Source organism: Notothenia rossii (genome assembly GCF_949606895.1).
Source record: "Notothenia rossii genome assembly, chromosome: 8".
Lineage (NCBI taxonomy): Eukaryota > Metazoa > Chordata > Actinopteri > Perciformes > Nototheniidae > Notothenia > Notothenia rossii.
The window spans coordinates 55,523,687-55,548,117 of NC_136906.1; the positions used below are offsets into that span (position 1 = coordinate 55,523,687).

General features: G+C 38.4%; 2 long non-coding RNA genes across 3 annotated transcripts in view; both read left to right on the plus strand.

The window, feature by feature from the left end:
• The window catches only part of LOC307014108, a 40,216-nt gene that overhangs the window by 4,460 nt on the left and 11,325 nt on the right, over positions 1-24,431 (plus strand). The window lies entirely within an intron of this gene.
• LOC307017267 lies at positions 1,263-3,888 on the plus strand. Of its 2 annotated transcripts, XR_013802103.1 has the most exons (5): positions 1,263-2,318; positions 2,694-2,812; positions 3,008-3,076; positions 3,177-3,395; positions 3,627-3,888. It is a non-coding gene; the product is annotated as an uncharacterized lncRNA (long non-coding RNA). The 2 variants fall into 2 exon arrangements; XR_013802104.1 differs by lacking the exon at positions 1,263-2,318 and having other exon boundaries at positions 2,446-2,812; positions 3,627-3,886.

Sequence of the window (24,431 nt, forward strand, 5' to 3'; positions counted from 1 at the left end):
ATGACTGGTTGTGGACTTGAAGGGAACGACTTTCTGGCCTTCGTGACATCCAGGAAAATTGTGAGATTCTAATCCATTTTAATGCCAAAAGTAAGTTATTGTTTTTTACTTTATAAATATGTTTTTTGGGGGCATTTCTGTTTTATAGGACAGAGGCAGTAGAGATCTACTGGAAAGAACAGTGGAGAGGGAGGAGATAATATGCAGCAAAAGGCCCAGCCGGATGGTTGCTGCTCTGTGTGGAACGTGTTCTATCAGGTAAAGCACTTTGGTACCCAGTTATTTATGGTATTGAGTTTGAATTTAGCCTTTGGAAGGTAATTTCCAACTGCGCATTGTAGAGACTGAAAGATTTAAAGCTTGACATGATTTGGTCTTTTACTTAAGAAGGTGTTTCTCCTCCTGTCTATTATTTCCTTATCTTTCTTTCAGGTGTAACATCTACCAATGGTTGTACATGACAGAGACCTCCTCCGCCTCTTTGCTGTCCTACTAGTCAATCCTTCTGATCAGGGCCTTTCCTAAATAGTGGTAAGTTTTACAGTTCAGTGTACGTTAATTTAGCAACTTAATGCTTTACTGCTGTTGAATAAATTCTACATTGCTAGTGATTTTATTGCAACTACGATTTGTAAACTTTTGATTCCAATTACAATAATCTTTTTGTTATAATTTTAAAACATATCTTAACATCCATCAGCAATCAATACAACAAATCATCCAACACTAAATAGAAGAAATCTGGACTTATTATATTTCTTTTTATACAACAGCATGTTTTGGGACTGCTCATTGATGTCATCAAGAGCCATTGAGTCTAGCTTTTGTAGTCGGCCTGTCAGAATTTTTATCATTTCTTTGTCTCTGAACAGAACTTCTTTAATGCTTAGTTTTTGTATTGATGATATTGATGATATTGTTTTGTTCTTTATTTTTGTTGTGAGAATCACTTTGCAATTGTGTAAGTGCTATATAAATAGTTATACTAATATTATTGTTGTTACCATCATTACTATTATTAATATTGTTTTCTTTGTTTTCTTTATTTATCGCTGCAGAAAGGATCATGCCAGCCCACATCAAACACCTGATCAAGAACTTGTGAATCTTCAGGCAGAAAAGCATCACAAACAAAAGTAAGAAATGGTGAACAAAATTACAACAGGAACTCATTTGTATGACACTGAAACATCTTTAGACGGTTAATACAGAAGGTACATTTCATGTTTGTGTTTTCACCAGTCATAGGGTAACAACTAGGGGTGCACCGAATGGGAAATTCTTGGCCGAAACCGATACCGAAAATAGGAAACAGTTGGCCGAAAACCGAAAGCCGAAAGGCCGAAAATGATTAATAGAAATATATATATATATAATGTATACAGTTTTTACCAATGTTGTTCAGCTACCTGATTATGGAAAAAGACATGATTATGGCAAAACTTAACTTAAATAATAATCACTATTATGGGTCCATAAAACATTTATTCAGCACTTTTGAATGCATACAGTACATTAATTCCAAGTCAAGTGCATTTTCTTTTCTCTCTAGGATAACTACAACAAAGTGCATTCAGAACAAAGCCAAGGTGCTTTAAAACTGCATAAACATCTAGGCCAGTAGGCCTACAACAAAATAGTGTAAATAAAGACTGTAACAGCCAGGCCTTCAACAACAACAAATGCACCTATAAGTGCATGCATACAAATGTGCAAACTGGATAAATCCGCATGAATGTAACTATTTACAAATGAAATTACAATTCAATTTCATAAGCAAAGTAGTAAACATTGTATAAAGATACATAAAGTGAAAACTGGATACAAAATCCACAATCAATTACAAATTAAATTACAATTTCAAGAATCTGCAAATAAGGTGGTCTGTCCTCATGAGCAATGTAAACAACATTGTATCATTTAGATACCGAAAGTACAATATATTGAACACTGTGCTGCTGTCATTTCCCCCTAATGATAACCTGAGATGGTGAATTATAACTCACAATGAAAATGGTTCAGGAAAGTGGGTATAGAGTAGACATGTAGAACTAGATAAGCTTATGATAAGCCAGCCTTGTCTACTTATTAAGGAAAAGTGGGAGGTTCTTTTTAATGAACAGTAGCTTCTCTGCTTTATCCGCCATAAGTCTGTTCCTCTTCTCATCAAGCACATGAGAGGCAGCGCTGAACAGTCTCTCGCTGTCAGTACTTGTGATTTGACCTTACTCCGCATATTTGTTCGGGTGTTTTGATTTCAAGTGGTGGAGTAATCCCGAAGTGGTGAAAGTCTTTGCAGTTACACCCCCTCGAGAAAGGTCAGCAGCTGAACACGTTTTACAAATCGCAATCTGCGCCTCTTTCTCTGATATTTTTAAATATCTCCAAGCGCCAGACATGTTGGCTATGAGCCAGCCGCGAGCATGGTCGCGCGCCGTGCTTGTCGCCGCCTTTTGATTACGTCATCACAACAACACGTTAGCTTACCAACGTAACCCTGTTCCCTGACATTCGGTGATATTTTTTCGGTGCTAAAACCCTTTCGGCCAAAAGCCGAAAGGGCCTTTTTAACCATTTTCGGCCGATAATTTTCGGCGGCCGAATATTCGGTGCATCCCTAGTAACAACAGATTTGACTGGTGGTAGGCTAAAAGGCTGTTTTGTTGATCATTTTCTTTTTCTATATTATAAAGATCTGCTAAATTGGAGGATTCCAAAGCTGAGCTGGAAGGGGAAGTTGCCACCTACAGGATAGCCAATCTAAAAATGCTAATTAATTTGAATAAACTATTAAACCAGGTATTTTCACAAAGTAAGTGCATTTGTTTTTAAATTGAAAGCAAATAATAATGTCAGTCTTTGATCGATTTTGCATTTTAACTTTCATCTTCAACTACAATAAAAGAAACAGACAAGATGGCAGTGAAATGTGTAAACAATCAGCCCATCAAGATATACGCATATTAACTTATACTATTGTTGAAATGTTTTTGCTACCCTTTCTTAGTGTCTTATTCACATTCTGTAGAAGAACAATCTGAGACACCTGGACAGTGTGAGCCTGCACCCTGGGAAGGTATATATTATTATAGTGGAGCCTTTTTATTTTTGCTCCTCAGTCACATATTGGTGTCTACCTTTTATGTATAGGCTACTGTACACATTTTATGTTTCAGATTTGTATCAGATTCACTTGCAAGGGGAGATTCCAGTACGTCCAGAAGTCTGGGCAAAACTAAAAAACAAAACAAGGGACTCCATGTTCGTGAAGGAGTTGGCTGTAGCGTTTTGGGGCACTGAAACCTTAGGGGAAAGGAGCCTGACTGGAAAGGAATGCCCCACCACCAAGACCACCAGGCAGCCTCTAACCCTGCAGAAGCTATCGGTTTTGAAAGGTATGTTCTTAGCAGCACTAGCCACTTGCTCTTTGTGAGATACCAAGTAGGCCTACTTGGTTATTTGAAATGTAATATTGATGATGTAATAATTAAAACTAGGGATGGGTACCGAACCCCGGTATTAACGATAAGAGTACCTTTAAAGGACCGGATCGATAAGCCGTATCGATAAAAGTAGTAGTACCGTACAACTTTATTTGATACTCTGATCTTTTCATTTCTGTTCAGTTTGCTTCAAGCAGTGGCTGTACGAGAAAGACGTGGAGGACCAAGAAATGCTGGCCAGATTGGCAAAGACCGGAAGATACATAACAGAGAAGATAATGGATATTAACAAGAAAAAGAAAAAAAATACTTTATTTTTTATTTTTATAATCTCTTTGTTGCTATTTAAATTTTGAATTATATTTGTTATTTTTATTTTTTAAATCAAATGCCTCTATTTTAGATTATATATTTATTTAGATGTAGGTTTTTTTGTAATATTATTGTATTGTTAATGTATAATTTATTAAATAAAAATACTGTTATGAACACTATATAATGTCTTTATTTTGTATATTTAATACTAACATAAGCTGGTGATAGATTGATACATCCCTGCTGAAAAAACCAGCATAGACCAGCATGGTGTTGACCAGCAAAACCAGCATATGTTGTGTTTTGGTCACTTGGATGCTGGTCTATGCTGGTCATAAAACACAACATTTGCTGGTTTTGCTGGTCAACACCATGCTGGTCTATGCTGGTTTTTTCAGCAGAATTATCAAAGGGGAAATAGACTCAATGTTCAACACTGGGGCTCTGTTGGGAATACCATGTAACCTGCATCATGCCCAATTTAAATGTATTCCGGGAGTTTTTATTTTACATGTCTTCTTCCTCTTTACATTTCCTCTCTGCATGTAAAAAAAAAAATACGGGTGATGCAAAAAAATATCCCTATCAAATGTTGTCTAAAATCTATTATTTTTGTATTATTCATTCGCTTAACGGTAACATTTTGGATGTCTTAACCTTAAGGTTGTGTAATTTCAGTTTTTTAATTACTTTTTTTAGTATTTGTATTCTAACTATCAATTATATATTGCACTTTTTCTATATTATTTGTATTGTTTTCTTATACCCACAAACAAACACACACATAACCTTGGTCCCCAACCTCGATGGTATTGTGTGAGCTGCCTGTATTCTCTGTTCCTGTCTTCCTGTTCTCAGTTGCAAACCATTAAACATTGTTAAATACAATGGATATTCATTTTGCACTGCGACTGGTGTTTATTTTTACCCAGCATAACCCCTCCCAAATTCCAAATAAGTGCAATAGGTTGCTCATGGCTACAGCCTGTATTTAGCTAAACATCTTTCATAACACATTGAACTCATTTTGACATATCATTGTTGAGATTCTTGCAGAGGAACCAGGACTTTTTCTGTGTTCTGTGTGTGTCTATTTGGATTTCTGTTATTGGAGTTTTGTAGCAGTTTGTAATAGTTGTCGACATCAAATTCAAACCTATAACTAAATTATATCTCTCTGGACATAGGCAATGTAGAATGAAGACGCTATGCAGAATTTAATTCTGAATGCTATTATTTTCTTTGTGACTTCTTGACAAAAGCAGTTTGCATTGTTTCCTTAAATATTCATATAAAATATGCTAAGGTTTTTTTGTGTAATAATTTGTATAGGTTTTATGAAATATCAGAGATGACAAAGTATGGAGAGCAGGTTTTTAATTAAGTCTCTCCTAATGTTGCTATTTTTCACATAAAATTGCAAATGATTTATTAGATTGAGATTGGTGTTGTGCACTGAAAAGAAAAAACACATAGCACAACCTTTAAAAACAGGTTGCAAACTTTGTGGAACAAACAATGCCCGCAACAATCCTAAAATAATACCTTACTTTCAAAATGTCCATCAATTACTCCCCCTGTGTTACCTTGGATTCTTGAAGATTCACAAATATAAGAAATATTATAAAAAAACTGTTGTGTGAGAATTTGTCAACAGATGTTTTTATATAATTTAGTTTTGCTGTTGTTTAAGAGCGAAAACATTTATCTCAATTCTTCAATCAGCTTTTCTCAGTTTGGGATTCTTAGTCCACCATAAAGTCATGCAGGACAAATACTGAAAAGCTAACAAGGGGTGAGTAATTGATATACAAATGGTAATTTTGTTTGTAAAGTATTCTTTTTGAACTGCTCCAAAAAGGCAATGGAGGTTTGTAAATATATGTATCCATGGAATACAACCTTATAGGGATGAACATTTCTGGTCACTATTTCAGATTTTCCCAGGCTTTAGTCATACCCAAGAGGCCCGGTCCCATTGTAGCTGGGGTTTGTCATGTCCTGTCGGCCCCTCATGGAGCCCCATGAGTCTCAGCCAGGAACACTCTGAATTCCACCACCTCACAACACTCACAAGACTTGAACATCAATGTATTTCACTCCACATTGTGTGTCACCAACTTTGCAGAATATGACTCTTCTGGCGTCCTGCACAGATTCCAGTAAAATGATGCACAGTTTTAAAATGGAAATTTGGTTGGTGTTGCTGCAGTACGAAGCCTTCAGTTTTCATGTGTGGCTCACATGATGGGGGGGGCTCCATCAACCGAGACTGTGCTACGGTTGATGGAGCCTGACAAATGCACAGGGCTTATACTTTATAGGGCCTTTTTCCACACTATGCAAGGGGTTGTAATTTAGTTTAATGATTTATTCTCTTAGTTTCTACAAGCCCTATCCATAAAAGTCATTAAAAAACACAAAAACGGTCATGACAAAAATATTTCTCACTTCCTCGTTGGAGAGTAAAGGACCACGGCCAAATCATAACTCATCATGTTTTGTTAGTTTTTATTATTATTTTCCGTGTGACTGTTTTTGTTTTTCTGCGTTGAAGTGATTCATGTTTCTTCTTAACTGGGCAGTTAAACTTCGATCCACGGAGCTGCATTGTCTTCAAAATGTTTTCAAGAGGTTGCAACTCACGGCAGCTTTTAACATGAACTAAAAACAGACGATAATAGCCTCTTTGTTGATTATATCAAGCCAATGTTGGAACCAATACACCATTTTTTTATGCTGCTACTTCTTTGAGCATCTCTTGAGCCAGTGCTCAGCTTTGACAGAGATCATTTAAAACTCTGACGGATGTTGCATTCATTGAAAAGTATGCATAATAAAGAGACAGAGGCAATACATTTACAGTATTGCACATTAAGTGGCACTGGATTACAGTTTGCTTTAATTTACCATTATGAATTTGGCTACATCTGGATTGCACTTTGTAGACTAATAATAATGTCTGTAGAATAATGAACCATCAGCGTTTGGATTGGTTCCCTATAAGCAACTCTATCTGCCACCTTTCACAATAAAACTCTATAAGCACAATACACAACATCATTGCCTGAAAGAGATTGTTTTGCTATGAAGCTACTTTAAAGGAAAACTTCAAATACTAATACAACATCTTGTTTTTCCAGAGTAACCAGAGTTTTTAGAATATGATTGCTATTTTTCATAATAAGTCTGGCTTCGTCCTCTGTCATCACAGTGACTACATTAAATAAGTGCCATTATTAACTGTGAAATTAAATTCTCTATTCTCTTGGTAAAATGAATTAGAAATGTCTTTATCCATTGTCTTTTTTTAGAGACCTGCATTTACAGGCATTGGAATTGAAAAGCTACATTTCTGGTTCACACACCTCAGTTAGAAATGACTTGTCAAACTAGGCTGCATTTAACTGTTAGCAGAGCAGCTGCAGCCCAGTGCAGGTGCTTCCTACAGGGCAACAGAAACATGCCAAGCCCTTGACCATCACACGGGCAAAATGTGCAATTGCCTGCTCTCATAACTCCTTCTGAATGCCATTCGTTATAACTAAAAAGGAATACTACAATAAAATCAACTAAAATATGATATATGATTGTTTTCCTGTCATTGCGATTCAGTGACACACAGTGCTGAGAATTCTTCTGTGAAACTCTGCTTTAAATAAAAGGATTCCATGAATGTGATGCATCGATCTTTATATTATCTGGAATGTTATACACATTACTGAACTCTTTATGATGTGAAGTATGATTTATTACACACAACATAATAGTGTTCACTGATAAAGAATGTTGTTGATTAAAGCTTTGTGTTTCTCTATTCATCTTAGTGAACTGTGTCGATGACTAAATGGTAGTGTTTTTTTATTGTAGCCACTAGGTGGTAGCAGAGCAACTGAACACTCTTCTAGTTTGACTTTTGTGATGCCCTGCTGCATCTAAGTTAAGTTTACATTACATTACATTTAGCTGAAGCTTTAACCCAAAAGTAACAATAAGTGCAATAAACCATAAAGATGCAAACTCAGCAATAACAACAATACAAATGCAGGAAGAGGTGGAAGAAGTACTCAGATCTTAAGCAAAAGTAGAAGTACTAGAGAGCAGGAATATATTTACACTTATTGTAAGTGAAACATAATAATATTAAGACTCATTTATAGCAGTGTCAACATATTTTGTGACACTTTGATAGTTCTCGGGGCAGAACACCACGAAAATTGATTTTAAAATGTTGTTTTGTGTGGAAATAGGCTATATTGCAATCCCTAAACTTTCTACAAACCCCTGTAATCCCCTCAAATACCCTTAGGGGTCATATACCCCCTACCGGGAACCAATGCTCTATACAATAACATTGTGTAGTAGAATCAATCACTTTAATACCATTTGATGAAAACACCAATAGAGGAAACAGTTCAATTGGATGATTTAAAATATGACATTTTATTATTGTTAATACATCTGGTGTCTAATATTCTATAAGCCTTACAGTCTCTGCTAGTCATGGTATTTGTTGCAGCCTTGAAATTGTCCAGGCACACTGAATACTGGACCATAGTGTCCATGCATTTGTTACTTCAAGGCTGGATAATTGTAACTCTTTATTATCAGGGTGTACCAAGAAGTCAGTCAAGTCGCTTCAGCTGATTCAAAATGCTGCAGCTCGTGTACTAACCAGAGTTAGGAAAAGGGACCACATTACTCCTGTTCTGGCTGCCTTACACTGGCTCCCTATAGAGCACAGGATAGAATTTAAAATTCTTCTTCTGGCCTACAAAGCCCTGAATGGGCAGGCGCCATCTTACCTTAAAGAACTCATTATACCCTATTGTCCTACTAGGGCATTGCGTTCCAAGAATGCAGGGTTGTTGGTTGTTCCTAGAGTCTCTAAAAGTACAATGGGAGCCAGAGCCTTTTCTTATCAAGCTCCACATTTGTGGAATCAGCTTCCAGTTTGTGTTCGGGCGGCAGACACCCTATCCTTTTTTAAGAGCGCGCTTAAGACCTTCCTTTTTGATAAAGCAGTTAGGGCTGATTAGATTCAGCCCCTAGTTTTGCTGCTAAAGGCTTAGATTGTCGGGGGACACCTTACTTCTTCCTTCTCGCTATCTGTACCTGTACTCTCATGTTCCGAATAACCCAGCTTCCTGAGTCGTGGCTGAACCTGTCTCTGTGGTCCTGCCTGACTCTCATCATACTACCCTGATGGCTCGCACAGGATTTGACATCCTCGTGGATTCATCTTCTTATTATAGACACATGCATTTGCAAACATTTGGTCTTTCCAAACATTTGGTCTACCTACGCTGTAAAATGTATTATCTCTTCAATTTACACACGGCATCTATTGCACGTCTGTCCGTCCTGGGAGAGGGATCCCTCCTCTGTTGCTCTCCCTGAGGTTTCTCCCATGTCCCCCTTTAAACTGTGGGGTTTTCTCTGGAAGTGTTTCCTTGTACGATGTGAGGGTCTAAGGACAGAGGGTGTCGTATTGTCAAACTGATATTCTGTACAAACTGTGAAGTCCACTGAGACAAATGTAACATTTGTGATATTGGGCTATATAAATAAACATTGATTGATTGATTGATGTTCAGTCTGAGGGGGGTTGTGGTCCTTTTTCTCATAAATCCAAAAAGCAAACTGGTGTGTTATTAACTTGGGTTCAGACAGATAACCCTCTCATTGTTAGATCAGACTTAAGGCCCTTTAAAACCCCAAATGACTGATGCTACCAGAAATCAACCGTTTTTACAATATCAGAGACTTGACAGATATTGTAAAAACGGTTGATTTCTGGTAGCATTGGGTTGGTTCTATACTACTACAAAGATGTTGTACATTAAGAATCGAAGTATGAAGAAACCCTCTTTAAATGTCACACATACATACAGTACACACAGCACACAGTGACATTTGGTCTCTGCTTTTAACCCATCCTAGTACAGTGTGCAGCGATTGAACAGTGCCTGGGGAACACAAAAATTATACACATTTAAAAAAAAAAACTAAGTAAGAGACACAAAACAACTACAAATAGATGTAAAATGACTACAAACACAACATATACAAATCAAAACACAGAAAACAACAACAAAAAATACAAAATGACCAAAGAAGATGCAACGCAACTAGAAGGAGAAGCAACGTCACCAAAAAAAGAGAATAGAAAGGACATCAAAGAGACTCAAAACAATAAAAAAGGATTACAAAATTACTACAAAAAGATGTAAAGACCAAAAGGACACACAAAACATGTAAAAGACACAATAACAAGAAAGACTTTGCTAGCAAAAACACAATAAATGACCTGAAAAACGACTACACAGTGATGCAAGGTGAGCGATGCAAAATGAAACTATGAAGGTCTCGCTTCTATGATAATTTGGATGTTAACCTGTCTGTGCCACGGAACCATTTGCCCAGGATTGTCAGAGGAGACAGATACAACTAAGAATGTTCAAAGTTACAGCCCCAGAATCTGAAACATGTTCGACATTTACAGTAGTCCCTCGTTTGGGTCCAAAACACTGGACCCCACATGTACCATCATGCAAAGTCATTCAGATGTCCTTCAGGTCCACCATTGCTTTTAAAGTTAATGTTGTTTACTAAAACATACTGTTAAAAAAAGCCACATATGCATATCTCCTTCAACAACCCGGTGAGGTATGAGGGCAATGCAATTTAAAAAGGATTTTGAATTCAGGGTTATTCTGTTTAAGTTATAGCATAGCATAGGAGTTTGGATAAAAACATTGATGTTCAATCACCAAACAGCTGGGAATATTCTCTTTAGAAACGTTGTTGTATTTCAAACATTTGTTTCAAATGCTTGACTAAGTGTGTATGCTTGTGTATCTCAACATGTTGACCAGTACAAACATCATTCCTCTGCAGGGATGTCTACACATTGGATTAAACAAATGTAAAGTAATTTTAAAGTAGTTTAAAGTGCTGCAATTTCGTCAAATTTAGACAAAAGCCTTACAGATAATGTACATCATTAAAGACATATTCTCCCTCCTAACTGTTGAAAAAAACACTCGGTGGGGAATGGAACATTGCCAACAAAAACAAGACTTATTAAGATGAACATGCTTCCTTCTGCTGCAGGGATAAAAAACCTTCCCATCTTCCAATAAACTGAGGCCGACTGGAGCTTTCAACCGGATATGAGTATGGACATCATTTTGGATTGTGCAATGTTGTAGTTCTCTGTGTACATATCATATCAAAGCTCACTGGACCACTGGTGAGGTTTCTTCAGGCACCGTGTTATCAACTTGTAGCTCAATAACTGCACCCATAACATAATGAAAAACTCACCCTTATGTTCGCATTAAAGGTGGGGTAGGTAAGTTTGAGAAAACCAGCTCGAGATACACTTTTTGTTATATTCCATGGAATGCTCTTATCATCCCGATAGCAATGAATATCTTAAGTGCTTTGACAAAAAATCCGTAAAAAAATATCATCTGTGGAAGCCGTAGTACCGTAAAAAGCACGACCAATCATTTTAGCCGGCTAAAATGATTGGATGGCCTAGCTGCCTGTCAGCCTTCCATCTGTGCACAAACTTATCTCGTGCCCTCATTGGTCATGGGCGCGTTCGTGTGTGTTGGAGGAGGGGCTCTGTAAGGAAGTGACAGATTTTTTTTCGGTCGTGTATTTTCAAATTCTAGCGCACTAGAGCTGGTTTCTCCAAAATGACCTACCCCACCTTTAAGAAATAATATTTTTACATGATATAATTATTAATTATATATAATTAAACACAAACACATATTTATGAAGCTAAAGACATTACAGCGTCCAGTTGGCCCATCTGGTTTCAGTTCCAAGAGCTAGCATTACCAAAAGCCCATTGGCTGGCAACCTATGATAGATTGATTCCTGTTTTTTTTTAACAGGGCCTCTGTTTTGTTGGGGGTTGCTCTTCATAGATTCTCACTTCTGAAGGGCCCTACAGCTAGCCAATTTTCTGCTAAGCTGCTGCTCGGAGTTAAAAGTGAAGAAGGCCTCATGGAGGAGGCTTTAGGATTCCAAAGAGCATCCTATACAGAAGCCTTTGTAAACTCAGATTCACTACTATAAATCTACACTGATCAGCCATAACATTAGGACCACCTGCCTAATATTGTGTAGGTTTTGCGACCAAAACAGCCCTGACCCATCGATGCATGGTGTCCACTAAACCTCTAAAGCTGTGCTGTGGTGTTTGGCACCAAGATGTTCACACAGTTCTGATGCTCACGTCCCCATTGTAGGCGCTTCGGGCGATGGACAGGAGTCAGCATGGGCACCCTGACAGGTCTGAGGTTTCGGAGTCCCAAACACAACAAATTGCGATGCACTGTGTGTCTTGACACCTTTTTAGCAGAACCAGCTTTAACTGTTTCAGCAATTTCAGCTACAGTAGCTCTTCTGTTGGATCGGACCGTGCACGGGCCAGCCTTCCCTCCCAACGCGCATCAAAGAGCCTGGGCCCCCCATGACCCTGTCACCGGTTCACCGGTTTCCCTTCCTTGGACCCAGGGTCGGCTCTAGAACAAATCGAATGGGGAGGGAAATTATTTACCAAGGGGGGGGCACACAATGCCGTCAACAACCAACACACAAACACTAACGCGACTTCAATTTCAAAAAACTTGCTGTAAAGTGTATTGTCTTTCACACACATTGCAGGGGTGTAGTGCTATTGTATAGCGCACCTATGACTTGTGCATACATGCACGGTTGTGGCACGACCACCAAAACAGAAACATATAAGGATTATATTTTTTAAATGTTGAAGTTAAAAGCATCAATGTGGTGCACTTTGAGAGCAAAATGAAGAGATCTATGGATAGCCTACATCTCTCAGCATCCATATGAAACAGAACTGTACACAGATTAACTTTTTCTTTATGGATATTTTACTAATCACTCCCCTTTTAAACTGTACTCTTGTGTTACTGTCCTATAGTATTTCATACCTGTTTTTCATTTATTCTCTTATTATTTAATAACTATAATGATCATATAAAGGTATTCCTCGCAAATACTTGTTTACATGGTGACAAAACCGTTTGAGACCCACTGAGATAACCTACACTAAAGTTAACTATCTAAACACTGAGAGAGTCCTTCTCCTTACCTCACTGAGCTGAGGTTATACGATCCTCTCAGTCTGACAGGAGAGGACTCTCCTCCACCTTGGTGTAGAAACAGCTCTTTACATCCGTTAGCATAGCTAGCTAACCAGATGCTAACAACAACATTCCACGTTACCGCTCGCGCACTCACAAAATGCACTCGTGCCACACAAACACAGAGCCAAGCTTGAATGAAACACAGAGACCCAGAAGTAGGCTACTTGTACTGTACTGTATATCATATTATTTTCGATGGCTTTACTGTATAATCAGTGTAACAGATGAACATCGCCACTGGGCTTTCATCTAAACACACAGCCACGTAATGATAACAAAACAAAGGTCGGGGGTCATTGGTCAAGCAACACACCAATCAGAGAGCAGCAGTGAGCACACCTCAAACTGTGTTTTATATTTGTATTCTTTATTTCTGATGTATTTCACACAAAAAAACTTTAGTGGAAACGTTTTCACAACATGATTAAAAAAGAAAAAAAAACGGCAAAGTGGCAAGGCTTGCCCACCCTGCGTTGGGGGGGCACAGTGACTCATTTGGGGGGGCATGGCCCGCGAATGACCCCCCATGACGCCGACCCTGCTTGGACCACTAACCAATGCAGACCGGGAACACCCAACAAGAGCTGCAGTTTTGGAGATGCTCTGATTCAGTCATCTAGCCGTCATCATTTGGACCTTGTCAAAGTCGCTCATATCCTTACGCTTGGCCATTTGTCCTGCTTCCAACACATCAGCTTTGAGGACAAAGTGTTCACTTGCTGCCTTACATATCCCACCCACCTGTCTCCCTTTGTTTGTTGCCAGATTGTCTTGTGTCTTCTGCTAAACTCTCCAGCGTTATCCAAATTCCTCTATATCGTTACGGTCATTGTTCACATATAGCCTAATAGAGCTCCTGCGGATGATGTCACATATGCTGGTCACGTGACGAGAAACGAAGGGGGCAGCCATTTTGGCAGTAATCGCGTCAGTAAATTCATTGGCAGGCACTGGCAGACTGTCGAGGATGGTGGATAACTGCTGTGCACCAGGTTGCACAAATAGGCGTGGGAAGAAGAAAGGTGTATCTTATTATCGCATTCCAAAAGACGCGGAGAGGAGGGAAAAGTGGATCGCAGCGATTAAAAGAGCCAGGAGCCGTCTGAACAAGACTGAAAGATGGGATCCCCCGGCCGTTTGCTTTCGCTTATGCAGTGATCACTTCATATCAGGTGGGTGAAGGAATACAGTACAATGCTACAAAAAGTTTTCAAAAAGCAAAAATACAAACTAGTTTCAGACGCACTGCAGTAGCTATCCAAGCTAATAAACAAACATGCTAACGTGACACTGCCGTAGCTAGACAAGCTAATAAACAAACAATGCTAACGTGACACTGCCTATCAAACTGGAATAATTTAATACTTACCCTTGCAGTGATGATGCCGAAGTTTTTGGATGTAAGACTCCACAGTTGAATGTTGTTTACGAAGCCGGACTGACACCATTTGTAAGCCTCCAAACTTTTGTAAGCTCTGAGGGAGTCTCCTGAGTACACTGATGGAAAGCTTACAAGATAGCTGTGGATGTCCGCGTAGCGCAAGTCGGGTACATCGTCTTCAGAGCAGGAGGTTATGCTCTTGAAAAGCACACCGGGTGCATTATATGGGTCGCTTATATTTAATCTTTCTAATTTTGTACTATAAAGCCGAATTTCACTTGAATTAAAATGAGATGTATACTCGCACGGTAGGAAAACGCTGGCGCCGGCCGTCATGTTTACTGCCAAAATGGTGGCTGATAACCAAAAGTCACGTGACCGCAGGAGCTCTATAGTCTGGTAAGATCAGTTAGTATTTTTTTAGGTATATTGTTAGGTAAGCGTTAGTGTAGATTTATCTTTGTATGTATTTTTCTGGATTTGCCGATCCTGTGTTTTTGATATTCATTATATTTGTGTACTATACTACTATATAGGCTACTTTACTTTTTCAAGTAAAGACTCTTTTTAATACTTGAATCCTGTGTCTGCATTCATGCTTTTTGGTCCACTCCTTGTACACTCGTGACATATGACATGTTTCTTGTTAGACGCTTTTATCCAAAGCGACTTACATACTCAATACTGTGGACAATCCACACAGGAGCAATTTGGGGTCCGAAAACCAACACACTAGTCCACTGCGCCACATCTCTCTAGCACCAATAATACATTAACACGTGACACACCTCGTCCCTCTTAAAACCAACCAAACACATTATCCTAAACTTGCCGCTCTATGTAAGCTGCCATGTCTTCCTGCCTCTGCCTCGCTAATGATGCTGCTGCTGCTGCTGCTGCCGCTGCTGCTGTGTTACATGTTGCTGCTACTCGCCTGCCCCACCACCACCCCAGCTTCCACCCCAGCTTCCACCTGTAGACTCGGCGGATAGTTATCTAATCATCAATCAATGTTCTATGTACATCTGTGGAGTGATGAGGCCCGAGCCCAGACGCCAAACTCAAACTATATGCTCTTTAAGAGGAAGACAGCTGACGATCTTCAGTCATAATTCAATCAGTTAACTCTTTTTAGGGTGCAACTATATGTTTTATTTATTTCAAAGTGGGTACATTTTAATTGTATTTATTTTCTTCAAATGTGCAGAGGACTCCCCAAGTGCTGTGTTTAATTTATTTTAAAGTAGGCCTGTGTATATCTTTTTTTTAATTCTCCTTATAAGAGTTATTTGTTTATTATTAGAGGTAAACAGTTTTCTATGATGTAATAAATAATAAATGCAAAAAAACTTTAGTTTTTGTCTATGATATAACAATATATACAACTTTATAAGCTATCAAGCTATCAAATATGTTTTGCTGCTCCAGACAAAAAAAAGTGTTGGAAAAGGGAGTAGGAATCTAATCAGCCCTAACTATAAGCTTTATCAAAAAGGATGGTCTTAAGCTCACTCTTAAAAATGGATAGGGTGTCTGCCGCCCGAACACAAACTGGAAGCTGAATCCACAAAAGTGGAGCTTGATAAGAAAAAAAAGTGTTGAAAGAACTTTTCTTCCCACAAATGTTACACAATTGTTACAATTGTTACATTACATTGTTCAGAGGTTTTTATCGGATAGAGTCACAGCCGAAAAAAAGAAGTAAAATAAAATAAAACAATCTCAGCATGAAGTTTTTGAGCTCATTGTGACGAATGATTCCAGAAACATTCCTAAATGCTGAAACCAAGCTAAACGCATGACAGGGATTAACTGCTCTTTTCATTTCATTGTAATGTAACAGTTGTTTTCACAAGTTTGAAGAGAGATAAAACGCTGAAAATGGACCTGACAGGTTGTCCAGAGACACTGAGGCCGCAATGGGGGATTCCATTTTTAGCAGAGGAGGTTTTAACCCTGGCTGTACCTTCCTCTGTATTCACTATCACAAATGACAAACTCAAGGCAGCGCTGATGACCACAGAGAACACTTCATGTTCCTGTAAAAGTTTAATGGATGCAATTATTTTGTGCTTTGTGTTATATTTTTCCAATTTAAAATGGGTTGAATGATGAAAACATTTACCACAAGCTACTAAAGCAAACCAGAAGTGGCAAAATGCTCTTTTTTCTGGGTTTAAGCACTCATTCCTGCATCACTCTATTTAGCAGCTAAAATTGATATATCATTTTATTTTTTCATCCAAAACAGAACTACCCATTAAAGTGAATATTGCATGAGGAATTCAGCTTTGAATGAATGCTACTCATTTCTACTGGTTTGTAAATATTTGACTCATACTAACACGTTTGCTATATCAGCTTTACACAGTATGTTGGGTTTAAGCAGCCCACAAAACAAGCTAATTATAAAATGTGAACTTTAAAACCACTCTCTAGCACAATGTCTGCTTCTTCACATGTCTTCTTAAAGATAAACCTTTTAAGACTATCACTTTAATGGTAGCTTTCCAGATCTGCCAAATGTTTGTGGTTGTTGTTGCCTGCAGTTAAAGACAAATTGTTCAGAGGAAACCGAATGAAAAACGTCTGGTTTTGTCAGGGGTTGACATGGCAACCAGCAGAACACAAATTAACAGCAGAGCACGTCTTTTAGGAAATCCCATTGTTTGGAATGTCGAAAAGTACAATTTACGTCAACATCCCTTGTGTAATGGGCTGGTGTTAAAACAGATGACCTCATCGTGCTCAGAGCCACAACATGGAGCAGCTGGTTCTGCTCAGAGAGAAGCTGAGCTGACTGTAACAACACGTGCCTGTTGGGGAAGGATCAAATGAGAATATGTCAGTGGTCAGTGCACCTTTCCTTCCTTGTTCCTTGGACAATTTTGAACATTTCTGCACAAAAACGGCACAGCAGTTTAATTTGAAATCAGATATATTTACACACTATTACACAAGTATTTTTGATATTAGTATACTGTAGTATTTTTAAATCTACTCCTTCATTTTTGTAGTTATGAAATGTTGAAATGTTGTTAGACCAATATGTAGCCAGACAAATCTCAGGACAAGTATACCTCTTTTTTTTTAGAATTAATTTGTATGGATTATGCTACAAAAATGCAACCTGTATCATACCTTCTGAAATGATGAATAAAGCTATGCAGGAATGAGTCTTAAAACCGAAGAGAGAGTTAGCCTTTTACAACTTCTTCTCAAGATTGGGTTTTTCAAATGTGTTCTTGATTATAAGACTGACATAAGGTCTATGGTTAATACAAGTTTAAGAGGTTTTACGACATAAAACATTACAGTAAATACCCCAGTGGTGTCTGAAGCTGCTATGTGTCATAAAAAAAGGAGTTGCTAAACAAATGAGACTACTTAACGTCATCCTGCTGAACATTAGCCGCCTTTAGCTTAGCTGTGGTGATGCACAGCCATGCGACCATGATGTAGTTTGCTTATAGCCTAAAGTTAGCTTTTTACCTCAAGTTACAGCATTTATGTTTCAACAATCATAAAAGTTGTGTTAATATGTGGAGATTAACCTGCTGAACAAACATGTGAGTATAAACATGTGTTTTCCACCACATTTTCTTTTGGCAATAAACCAAAATCCAATGGAAAGATTATATTCCTTTTTTTAGAGGGAGCCCTTTTAATACCAACTTCTGATTCAGCCCACTAAATCATGTCTTCACTGCACCACTCTTTAGTGTGTCCTGTAGCTTACATAATAAGTGGCCTGTAGTGAGAACCAACAGCAGTCAGATGGTGACCCAACCCAATCTCACGACATTTCGTGTTATAGTCACGACATTTAATCTATTGATTCGTGCTCACCAACACGATTTTGCCCTTTTTTTCGTGTCACACAGAACGATTTTAAAATCAATGTATTTCTATTGGTAGTATGTTTCGTGCCTGCAGCACGTCTTTTTTTCAGTTCAGTTCTTGGAAGACTGGAAGCTGTGGTTCATAAAAACATGTTCTTACTCAATATCAAGCCCCGATTATTGTTTTTATTTTAAATCGTATTTTGCCGTCTGTGAGGAAAATAAATGGGGCTCAGAGCCTCAGAATACTGAAATTTGTATTTTTCAAAAAAAAAATCTTTTTTTTTTTTTTTCTAAATAACACACTGTTATTTACTCAACAATAACACACAATTACCCTTGTTTTTATTTATTTGTTTAATTATATAATCTCTGGCTTTTTTGTTATCAAATTTAAAACATATAATTAATAAATGGGTGAAAATTGCTTGTGTCCATAATGGGCAGCATTAATATATACCCACATGACAGCTCATTGTTAGTTTGTAATTCTACTCCACTACAATTCGGAGGTTAACCTGGTATTTTTACTCCACTACACTTATTTGAGTTACTTTGCAGATTCTGATTAATGATGTGAAATAGAAACAACCCTTAAAGCAGACTTTAGTTACACCTGAGTAAAATTCAGGGAAGGTGATTGTCAAATGCCAACAATCAGGCAAGGTATTAGATAGTTGGTGCTTGAGAAGACTAAACATTTATCTGCAGATCTCTATAAAGTATATTCATTACTCGTTATTCTCTACTAATAGTTAATTTAAAACTGTAAATAATGGCTATTTTGCACATCCCTTTCAAGATTTCAAGTTTTCTAAGGTTTATTTATCATAAACACAACTACGTTGAAGTTATGCAATGAATGAAACACTAGGATCGCAGGTTCCTCAACAGTGCATTACAAGACATCTATCAATATGAAGTGTACCTCCACCATTAAACTGTCAAAATCTGCACATTTCTTATACTATCTACACACATAAGAGTATAATTAATATGTATAATATCAGTTAAAATAAGTGCTTCAACATAGTTAACATTGCAGGAAAGCAATATATTAGATGTGAAGTACTTTGTCAGGCTTAATATTTAATAGATAAATACCCCCAAAGCTTTTTTCTTATTTAAAAGAAGACCTTAGACCTTTTTTTAATCAAATATAACACATAAAAACAACAATTCAATAACGTGCTTTAACCACTAGGCGGTGCACACAAGGTAGACACAGCCATAATGACTTTGTATTATTAGTGTAGGACACTTATGTATGTACAACATCTGAAGATGTGTAGTTTTATTCATGTTTTTACATAATTTTACAGGATATTGCTATACTATTTCTCATGTTTTACTTCTACACATTAATATCTGATTTGTAAAACATCACAGACAGAAAGGTATATCCGTCATTTAATGTTAAGCTATTGAAACTATTATTGAGTATTTACATTCTTATATTCAAAGAAAATCATTAATAAGTTTTAAAAAGTCCTTTTATATCAGCTGTGCACCGTTATGGTGTAAATATAACCAATTGGATCCAATCTACCAATTGGATCAAATATAAAAGTCAGCCGAATTAGTATTGATACTGCAAAGAGACGTATTGTGTGAAGAGAAATTGAAGATGTTGTTTAATTGCTGATATATTTATGATCCACGTCAAGTATTCAGTTTCAGTGGCAGTCCTTCCAGTTTGTCTGGAAGTCTTCTAATCAAGGCTCTATAAATAGAGAACTACGGCAGAACTGTAATATGTAATGCAGCCAAACCGTGTATTACAATGCCGTTATGTGATGACTTCCAAAGAGAAAAGCAAGTACACTCGGATTAAGTACTATTTTTTAAATCATATATCATAAACACCATATCCTAACGTGCATTGCGGCTAAACAATCCAATCACCGCGCTTAAACGATAGCTGAGGATCTTGGGTAATCAGTTCAGTGGGTGTGTCTCTGTTTCCGGTTATTTTATTCTGAAATGCAGTCCCTGAAGGACGCCAAAAAAGCCAGAGATTATAGAATTAAACAAATAAATAAAAACAAGGATGATTGGATTGTGTGTTATTTAGAAAAGAATAACAAATTAGAAGGAAAAAAACATTTAAAAAATACAGATTTCAGTATTCTGAGGCTCTGAGCCAAGCCCCCAGGAAGTGCGCCGGACTCTGAGGAAAATATTCGTTTTGGCCAAACAGCGATGTTACACTTCGGTATCGGTCGCTGGGCCCGGAAATACTTTTTCCCATTGACTAACATTGGGAAAGTACGGAGCCCCCTAGGAGACACGGAGAAGAACAAAAAAATTATTTGAAAAAAATAATAATAATAATGTTTTGCGAGATCTCGCAAAACTTTTCATTTAGCTCACTGTACTTCCTGGTCAGTTCGGCTGGTACGGCAACACAGAAACCACAACAATGGAGTGGTTCATCGATTTTACTTCGAGCTTGGCCTTAAATATAAAGATATAACATTAGTGCTTGGCAATAGGCAAGGGTTTCACACATAGATTGTATATATAAAGGGCTTCACATAAGTGAAGACACCTCAAGAGAACACTCAGAGCGAGGGGACATGCACGTCCCTCTGAGCTGAGTTATTGACAGATTCGAATTTCGCGGATCAATAACTCATGAACATAACGTTGTAAAAATACAAACAACATGACTTTACAATCATAGCAAGGTAGACAACCAGCTACAGAGTAGTTTTTATCAGAACAGTTCGATACGCGCCGTCATCCGAGCTACACATCAAGATTTGGTCACAATCTGCAGCTGGAGGAGGGAGAGGAGTGCTTAGGGACCGTCTACAACAGGGGTCACCAACCTTTTTGTCACCAAGGGCTACTTCAAGGGTACTGAGTAATACGAAGGGCTACTTGTTTGATAAAAACTTCCTGAATAACATAAATTGCACGGTTCACCTTTAATGATAATATTATTATTAATAATAATCAGAATACATATTAATTTACTGTATGTGAAGGACTGTCTGATCACATGTTAATGTTAATTATTCCTCACAATAATTATTAACAATGATTTACCATTGCTATAGCAACCCCATTGTTTTGTTATGAAAATGTATCTATATTTATACACATTCTCGCGAGATCTATCAGGGGTCGTTGTAATGCTGCGTTCACACCGGACGCGACTTCGCTCTAATCGCTCGAGTTTCACCGCTGCTGCCAGCTGTGTTTACTCGCATCATTCAAACAAGACGCGCTGGCTCGGGAGCTACAACTACAACAAAATGAACATATTTTACCGTGATTAAATTGTAATACACGTTTCTAAATGATGCCGAAGTAACAACATACTGATACCGGTTAGTAAAAACCATGAGTTAATGCTTGAAAAGTCTGCAGACAAGACGGCAGGCGAAAAACCTTTTAAAATGCTTGTTTTCTGAATGGAGATTGGGTCGACCAGGCTAAGCTAGCGTTGTATATGCTCATTCCAAACTCATAACAACGGCCTACAGACATAAATAAACCAGTGACTGTATTCGCCATGACACAGAAAAAGATATGAGGAGCTGTGATCTCTGTTTGCTAACTGCTAACAGCTAACTGCTGATGTTTTCTGGTTGAACGTCAGTGGCAGGCTGAGATCCTCACCACTGCTGTGTGTGTGTGTGTGTGTGTGTGTGTGTGTGTGTGTGTGTGTGTGTGTGTGTGTGTGTGTGTGTGTGTGTGTGTGTGTGTGTGTGTGTGTGTGTGTGTGTGTGTGTGTGTGTGTGATGAGGCCCATGATCGTAGCTGCTAATGCTAGCTTGTCTCAGCTAAAGGTGGAACGGAGATTTGGTGCGTGGAGTTCAACTCTGAACCTATCTATTTCCGTAGGAAAGAGACGTCTGTAAATCAGCGGATACTTTTTTTTAAACTAAATAAACTACCCAGTATGAACTATTTTATAGCCCTTATTAGAATCATTAGGTCCTTAAAGCTGTAAAATGCACTAAAAGCCAAATCTAGATTTATTTTCTGCCTCCATGTATTCTACTGAGCCGAGAGTGGGAGCTCGGGGGGCGGGGCTTGAGGGGTGCATGCTCTGTGAGCGCACATACGGTTTCTTCTGCTCAGACAGCTAGGCATGATGGGTAATCTGTGATTTTTAGCTCTCTCAAAAGTTGGGCCATTTTGTCCTCATGCGCCAATGAGCAACTCTCATAGGAATGAATGATGCTGTATCCAGTTGTTATCCATGCCCCATTTATTTTCCTCACGGACGGCAAAAAAGTCTGACATTATATGATTTAAAATAAAAAACAATAATTGTGGCTTGATATTGAGTGAGAACATGTTTTTATGAACCCCACAGCTTCCGGTCTTCCAAGACCTGACCGGACAAAAATACGTGCTGCAGGCACGAAACTACCAATAGAAATACATTGCTTTTAAAATCATTCTGTGTGACACGAAAAAAAGGGGGAAATCGTGATGGTGAACACGAATCAATAGATGAAATGTCGTGATCATAACACGAAATGCCCTGAGACTGGGTTGGGTGACCCTATGGCTGCATATTTCACCCTGTAAACCACATGGTTCAGTACTGAAACAGTAGAGTACTTCATAAACCACCAAGTGAAATGTACCTGTGAGGCTAACAGCTAATGCGTCAAAGGGTGGGTGATTGAGAAAGAGACATGATGTGGGTTAGATAAAAAGTGGAAAACTAAATCCGAAAAAGAGTAAGAAACAGACAAATACAGAGCATGGAGTTCCAGATTAAAAAAACCTCTACAGGGAGCCAAGCAGTGAGTTCCCGAGCCAGAGCTGTGTGCCAGGTTCCTGACAGGGCGAGAAGTAAGTGAAAGCAGATGAGAGAACGCCTTCTTCTCTTCTGACACCTCAGCCTTTCGTTCACGCCAGGAAATGAGAGAATGTGTGTGTATATTTGTACGTGTGTCTGTTGGGTTATTTGATAACTGTGTGGGTGTGAAGGGTAAGCGGGGGAGTTGGTGGTGTGTTATGGGGGATCTTTTCTGTAATCAGTCAAACATTTAACTTGTAAGTAAGTTGTTTCCTGTTGCGTCTGTCAACACTGATTCGCTTTTATTCCAATAATCTTCTAGTTTTTAGTGACTTTTTCAGGATATTTCTTTGTTTGAAATAACACAGAAGACCTCACACTTGCTGCTCCAGAGATTAACCTGATCCCCAACTGATAAAATGTGAAACCCAACAACTGTGGATCCAGGTTATTTCCAAGAATATTCTGTGGAGATCAATGCAGAATCTGTGCAGGGGGGGAGCAGCTTAGGAGGCAGAAACCCCAGAGTCTCCCCTCCCCAAATTCCTTTTTCCTAATGTAAAATGGGGCCTGTAAACCTTGACTACAATCGAATTATCTGATCATGTAGTCTAGCTACACTTGAATATGTTTTGTAGGAGTGTCTACCAAACAATGTTTCCAGGTATTGAAGCCAGGTAATGCAACAGCTACATTATCTGATAACAAGATATTAAAAACTGGACAAGACAATTGTTTTTCTACAGCTTTTTTCTCAAACTTCACAATCAGAAAGCTATGGCAAGCTCTGGGACTTTATTTTTTAGATCATTATTTGTATTTTTTCCACTCAAATCTAAATTCGATAGTTGAAACGGCTGGTTTTGAATATGACTAGTCTTAGCAGTTTTTGTCTTAATGTGATAAGCGATACAGAATGTGTAAATGTGTACTTTTGGGGGGTTTTCCCCTTTCCTGTATAATGTTATATAGGTTGTTGTGCATGTAAATGGTCTGTAAAGGCTAAAATCTCCTTTGTTCACTTGTGACATCACAATATGCTGGCGCTTGTATTGGCTAGTGCTCAAACATATTGCACGTGATATAGGCTAAGGGCGGGACATCTCTAAGCTGTTGACCAATCACAACAGAGCCGGCCAGCTAACCAATCAGAGCAGACTAGGCTCATGTTTCAGACCCCCCCCCCCCCCCCCCCCTTCTGGAGAAAAAAAAAAGTCAGGCCCCCCCCAACACAAATAGTCAGGCTCAGTGGCGGCGCCAGAGATTTATTTTGGGGGTGCTGTGGGGTAGCTTGACGTTTCATAGAGGGTGCTCAAACATTTAGGATTTCCCATTAATTGTACCGGTCGCTACAGTGTAATTTTCTACTGCAACATTCCCCACGCAAATACACAGTGTACCCGCGACTGTTACAATGAAGGCTCGATAATCAGCTCACGGTATATAGGTGTAAGCAGGGGGTAAAGTGCTATTTTTATAGGTGTGTGG